At 39.6% G+C, this 7,251-nt stretch overlaps 1 long non-coding RNA gene across 1 annotated transcript; it reads left to right on the top strand.

Annotated features, from left to right (window-relative positions):
* Positions 1–1,453: 1,453 nt before the first annotated feature.
* LOC122007811 lies at positions 1,454–1,970 on the top strand. Its single transcript, XR_006119124.1, has 3 exons — positions 1,454–1,666; positions 1,763–1,840; positions 1,939–1,970. It is a non-coding gene; the product is annotated as an uncharacterized LOC122007811 (long non-coding RNA).
* The last annotated feature ends 5,281 nt before the right edge of the window (positions 1,971–7,251 follow it).

Here is a 7,251-nt window from a genome sequence, read left to right as displayed (position 1 = left end):
CATCTTCTAACCAAACCATAAACAACAATATAACTCATCACTAACCTGCTCCAGCAGGTATAACCAATAAATTGCCTGCATAAAGCAAACACAAAACAACCACATAACAAACATATTTCAAGTTTTAACACACTACAACAAAAACCCTCATAGACATCGGTGGAACAACAACGGTTTTAAGCAAAAACCGATGTCTTTGAGTATTTTACACCGATTTTTCCAAAAATCGATGTCTATGAGCACAGATTTTCGCTCATAGACATCGGTTTTTTAGGCGATGTCTATGAGCACCTTTTTTCGTTAATAGACACCGATTTTAACAGCGGTTTTTAAAACCCGGTGTTAATGAACCAAAATAAAATATTTTAATTTTCCCACAAGCCAAAATTTGCAACAAAATTCCCTCTAAACCTAAACCTATATCGCACCCCTTCCTCCGATCATCTCTCTCAGCCTAAACCTAAACCTAAACCTCTGACCATCTCTCTCAATCTCATCTCCCTCTTCCCCTTCCTAGATCGACGCCCCTTCCTCTCCCAATTAGGATCAAGACACGATGCCCTTGCTTCTCCGTCCAACCACACCGCATCTCCTCCCAACTCCTCCCTTTGGGTGAGAAGAGGAGACCTTCTTCGCATTCCAATAGTCCATACTTTATCTTTTCCTTTCTACTTCCGCCTGTTTTTGTGTTTGGTTCTGCTCCCTTCCCATGAGGCGGCTTTCCTCTCGGAGTTGCCCAACCTCGCCACCATCTCCTTTGAGGAAGGCTACACCCAACTGTTCGGAGACTCCAACCTCATGCTTCACGGCGATGGCCAGACTGTCCACCTCTCCCTCACCAGTGAATAGGTTCTGTTAAAAGATTTTTTTAAAAAAGAAAGGGACATCTTTGAACCTACCTTGTTCTGTGATCAGGTGCTACATTTGCGTCGCAAGATCTCTACCTCCATGGATTCTTTAGTGCCTCCATTAAACTTCCCTCCGATTACGTGGCTGGAGTGGTGGTTGCTTTCTATGTATGCTTCTTTGCTCTCAAGTTTAGATTTTGCAGTACTTTTCTTTACCTGTTTGAAAGAAGAAGAAGAAGGAAAAAACAAAAACAGTCTCTCCTCCGCCGCGATGGGCTCTGCAACGGTCCTCGCATCACTCTGCAATGGGGGTGCCGCAAGCGCCTCCGCCGCATCAAGGTCAGGGACAAAGGATCCGCCGCAAAATCTGGAGTCCGGAGGGGAATCACGTCTCAGAATGTCCGCCGCATCGCAGATCAAGAGTCCCCGCACCCGCCTCTTTATCCCCTCAGATAATAGATCGGAGGTTGATCCGGAAAAGTTAGGGTTTGATCTAGTTTGAGGCGTCGCCGGTGAGATAAGTGACCACTGCTCGGATTTATCCACAGGAGGTCGGATCAGCCGGGAGCGAGAACCATAACTCCTGATCCGTCTTGTCATCGCCGGATAAGGATGACCGTTGCTACACGACCAGGGGATCGGCGGCGTTGGTATGCGAGGGCGAGAATGCCGACGAGAGAGCCTCGGCAGCCTCTCTACCTCGATTCTTCGTTTCGCTGTCGAACAAGGAGAAGGAGGAGGACTTCATGGCGATGAAGGGGTGCAAGCTGCCGCAGCGACCCAAGAAGAGATCCAAGTTCGTCCAAAAATGCATACTCGTACGCTTCCATTCCCTCCAAAAATCCGATTTTTAAGATCAAACAGTCGAAAAAAACTGATTTTTTCCTCTAATTTCTTTGACAAACTCGATCTAGTTGGTGAGTCCTGGAGCATGGCTATCAGATCTCTCACAGGAGAGGTATGTAGTCAGGGAGAAGAAGGGATCAAGAAAGGTAGAAATTCTCTCTCTACCTTCGACCAATTTGCTTGCCTCGTTCCTGCATCCCATTCACATCTCATGTTCTTTTGTTTCCTGTTCCATAATTCACAGAGGAGAAGAGGATTAAAAGCCATGTCCATGGAGAGTGATTCAGAATGAAGCAAAAGGGAGAGGTAATACTAATTGCTATCATTGATTATGATGGAATTGGAATTTTTCAGACTGAAATTTAATTGTTTGACTTCTTGTTCTTACTTCAATCTCATGTAGATGCCCGAGTTGGTAAGCTTTTAGAACAAGTGAAATGAGTTCAGGCTTGTATCAATCAGACTTTGAACAATATTTTGTGGATAACTTTCTTGTTGTTGCAAGGATTGCACTCAATCTATATCTAGCATTGAGATAGATAAGGTATTCTAGAGCACATCAAAATTAATTTTCTTGAAGATAACAATTCTTGATTTATTCATTAATTTTCTAACTAAAAGAGTTTAGTCAATCTTATCCCAATTTAATCCGTCAATTAATAACTAACTGTTGCTGGATGTTTTTTAATTCGATTAAATCAAGATGATAAATAATATCACGGGCCCCATACTTGAGTCGCCAGTATTCTTCAGTGAACAGGCAGGTATCTGTGTGGGTTTTCTGGAGCGGGTGTGAATAATGTGATTTCGACGGAAATCAACGTTGATTCATCTGGAAAATCAACGAGCTTCCACGGATGTCTAATCTACTTGGAAAATATTTATGATGTTCTTTTACTTGTTTGGCAGAGAAAAAGGTGAAATTTCATGATAAAGTTGTTCGTGCTTCTTTATTTGGAGTGGGTGCTCCTAAAGCATTGGTTATTGGAGTGGTAGCTCTGCTGGTGTTTGGCCCTAAAGGCCTAGCTGAGGCAAGTTCCTTCTTTGAACAGTAGATAAATTCATCTGTACGTTGAAAATGTGGTAGAAATACATAGGAAATCTTGTGAATCTGCATAAGCTAACCAATCATGATATTAACATTTCACAGAGACAAAAAGATTTTTTTCATTGACACCCATTAATCTATACCCAAATGTGTCCTACAAGTTGTTACCTATTGTGTGTGTTACTAGATTAAAGTCGATGAAACTTCAATATATTGGTACATATAAACAAATTTTTATTGTTAAACTTTCGGCTATCTGGGAAGCATGACTTTAGGTTTCCAGCCTACCTGATTAGTTTTGCAATTGATATCTCTTGGTCCTGAAAGCATATAAATTCTACAGTGGATATAATCACACTCTGTATCCCTTGATGGGCTAGTTATATCATCAGGCTGAATTGTGAACTCTTACTCCCTAAATTGAATACCAAATAGTTTCTTCTTTTTAACTTGTCTGTTGGAATTTGTTCTACCATATTGAGCTTAAGAATGACATTCTGCCTTTTTTACAAGAATTTTTGTAAGAAAGCAGTTGCAATCAACATGAGTTGTAAATTTTACATATACTGCTTTATGCATTTCATTATACACTCTAGTCGGTGAACTTCAATTTGTCCATGGAGTATGTAAGTTTGTCATGCACTATTCATTCCCTTGGAAAAATGCTTGAAATTAATAGAATTTAATCTCTATCGTACATAATTTCCATTCAGGATGACAACAGATATAACTCAAGTAGAGGTGCACATTTAAATCTCAAACGTGTAGAAAAAGCTCGCATATTGGTTAACAAGATTCCAGGTATGATTTGCACAACCTTGATAAATTTAATTTTAGGTAAAATAATGGCATGTAGCCATGAGGTAAGGAATGTATCCGATCCACCTGGTGAAATAGGTTTGCTTTTTGAGTAATTATGATGATTTTCTTTTTTGTCTCTCTTTTACATATTTAACATACACTTGGTACTTGGACACTTTACAGTGGCTGCTTGTGACTTGTTGATTATTTTTTATGTTTATGTGCCTTATCTGACGATTCTCATGACTTGCCTTGAAACAAGGTAGTAGTAAATTCTATAATTGTGTGAGTGTAGCTGATGGGTAACTTTTGATTACAAAATGTGTATTATAACCAAGTTAAGGGATTTTTTCTTCCCTCCAAATGGAATCCAAATTAGTCCTTTTGTCGTCTCGATACAAAGAAACTAGGAGAAAAGATGTTAATTATCAGAAGGCTAACTTGTCATATTAGCATGAGAATCAATTGAAATTGTTCAACCCTGAGCCTAAAAGTTTATGTTAGCATGTATGCCATTTGAATGCTAATTTATGATTTTTTTTAGATTGTTCTGTTAGCTGAGTGGCGCTAATAATTCTGAATTATCTACACCACAGCTAACTTTGCATTGGACTGATAAAGTGATAAAGCATTTTAAAGTCTCTCTTTCCATGTAAAGTAATTAAATTCTTTGTTGCTGCAGCTCTTGTTGATACTCTGGTCATTAAGACTCATGCTTGGGAGGAGGATCGTGGCATGCTATTCATGTATGACAGTGTTCCGCTCCTCTCAGAGTGTCCACTTTTCATATGTAAGTAGGAAACATGGTAGTTTAAATTGGTTTTAACTACAGTATTGGCTTTCAACTGATTTAGACCCATTTGTCGATCTTTTCATGCAGTTTCCATCTTTCAACACTGCAGATTCTGTTTTGGAGCACCTTTTTAACCCCTTGCATTGTTCTTATATCTTAACAACCTAGTGTTTGCTTTGAGTATGAAAGATTAGAGGAAGGGTCAAACAAAAAGAAGGAAATTCTCTTGGAGATCACTGAGATGATGATGCACAGAGCACACCTTGACAGTAGCATCGAACTCATCGGCAATCTAATTTTTGGATCGGCTGTTGCACCTTCAGTCCTCAAAACCATGAGGTCATCTGGTCAGGCTCTAGTTGATGATTGGGTTTGCTTGAAAACAGTGGTAAATATTGTGCTCTAGCGTATTCATCTTCACAATCTATTTTATTAAACATGACCATGTGTTAACAAAAAACCTTAGGTCCAAGCATTCGAGTCGCATTGTGGATCGCTCACTCAATATGGCATGAAGTATATGCGAGCTTTCACAAACATATGTAACGAGGGTGTCTTGAAGGATGCGATGGAAGAAGCTTGTGGTAATGTTTGTGGAAGCTACAACTCAGCTAACTGGAGTCCCTTTATCCATGGCTACAGTGCATGATCTTGTATCTCAAAATTTCACGTCTAGTGCAATGTAAGCTCATCAATGCTCATACATAAATATATACACACTGGCAGTAGGAATAATCATATGTTTACTTAAACTTGTTCAAGGGTGTTGTTTCAGATAGCCAGAGCCACCTAAAATCTAGGTCTTGATATTTTAATTGACAATGCATGTTAGCTAATATAATTAATTTAAAGTGGTAATTGGGTCAATACTGGAAGATGGTTATAGAATTTTAGTATTTATAAAGTTTGAATGTATTCTTGAGGTAGTCTCCTAACGTGAACTTGCTCAACATTGATTTCAACTCAATTTGATTGTTCAAGGTGGAATTCTCTTCCTCAAAATTTGATTTTCTTAAGTTTTGACACAGGTTGTATCTTGAATCTTCTTGCTAAGTCAAAGTCAGTCTTCTCCTTGAGTTGTATTGACAGAAACTACATCAGCAATGCATTATTAACTGCATGTATTATTCTTCTGTTTTTGTTCTTTGCTGTAGTTAAGTAGACCAAATGATACTTTTATTTGACAGATTAGAACAGTGGATGTTGTAACTCAGAAAACTAGGCATTTGAAGGTGAAAAGTGGTGAGATTAGGGAAATGAAAGGCGCAAGAAGAATGAAGCAGTATAGCAAGTTGAACAGATTCTGATTCTCATAATTTAATATAGCCTCAGCTTGATTTTTGACTCACGATGTTCTACCTTGATGTGTTGTTAAAAGAATGTTCTACCTTGATTCTGATATCTATTAGCTTTTGATGTAAAAAGAATGTTTGTGTATTTTATGAATACTGTTGTAAGAAAAATATTTATGTAATTTGTGAATATTTGTGTATTTTATGGATACTGTTGAATGAAGAATATTTGTGTAATTTGTGAATATTTGTGTATTTTCTTGGTTACTGTCGGTTTTTCACTGTTTCGGAAATTAAATTTGTGTTGGTAAAAATGTTGATATTACATCGGTTTTCCATCGCTGCAAAACCGGTGTCATTAACTAATATTACATCGGTCGTATACCGCTGTCAAAACTGGTGTTATTATCATATAATATTATATCGGTTTTACACCATTGATGAAACGGTGTCGTTAAGTGATACTACACCGGTTAATAACCGATTAAAAAACCGGTGTAGTTAAGTGATACTACACCGGTTTTAACCCGATGTCTAAAATGACAGACCTTTTACATCGCCTTCATAGACATCGGTCGAAAATGTAATAGACACCGGTGGAAAACCGATGTCTATGAGGGTTTTTGTTGTAGTGACAGCACGTAAACTCATGCTATCACTATTTGATCTAGTGAGCAGTTAGAGCCACTGTCTGTGGACAAACTCATGATACTGTTGGTGTGGTTAGCACTAACGGTCTAACTCAAGTTTTGATAAATGACAAAACAAATTAAGTTAGTTTCGTTGTTATCTAACACTCTGACCGAGTGTGCAGGAGAAACCTAGACAGGTTGACGGGCTAACCTGATGTCTGGCACGAAGCCCAGCTAGGTCGACGGGCCGACCGGATAGCTGGCACGAAGTCTAAACGGGTCGATGGGCTGACCGGACGTTTGGCACGAAGTCCAGCTAGGTCAACGGGCTGACCGGATAGCTGGCACGAAGCCTAGACGGGTCGAATGGCTGACCGGACGTCTGGCAGGTTAGTGGAGGTAAGTCACTGGAGGGGAGTGACTGTGAGGACGCGTTTCTGGAAAGGGAACATTAGGCGTCGATCTGGCTTAAACCCATTTTGGATATCTAAGTCGAGATCGTGACTAGATTCCGGTCTCGAGGAGACGGAATCTAACTAATACTCTACTTGTTGGTTTTAAACTATGCTAACACGTTGTTTTGCAGGATATATATATCGCATGTTTGCCTCCGGACTAACGTTTTCTTGCAGGAAGGAAGTTGCTGGAAAACCAGGGTCCGTGCGCCCGGGATGGATCCGGATGCCTGGAGGCAAATTTCTATCCTCAACATTGTCTCGCCACGTGGACCATCCTGGTTGGGTCTGCTACGTCATATTCAAGGCGCCCGAAGGGATCCGGGTGCCCCGAACCTCCTATATAAGGAGGGTAAAGGCTGAAACTCAACACAACAACGAAAGATCTACTCCTCTGTGCTCCTGCGATGTTGCGAAAGCTCTCCAACAAAAGTGCTATTTCTGTTTCTGTTTTTTATTTATTGTCAGCTTTTTTCGCTAATTAATTCCTATACTTAATTTGTAATCAAACTTTTCGAATGATTAGTGATTACCCA

Source organism: Zingiber officinale, chromosome 8A (assembly GCF_018446385.1).
Source record: "Zingiber officinale cultivar Zhangliang chromosome 8A, Zo_v1.1, whole genome shotgun sequence".
Classification (NCBI taxonomy): Eukaryota; Viridiplantae; Streptophyta; class Magnoliopsida; order Zingiberales; family Zingiberaceae; genus Zingiber; species Zingiber officinale.
Note: the sequence above shows the minus strand (reverse complement) of the source record. Positions and strands in the feature narration are given on the sequence as shown.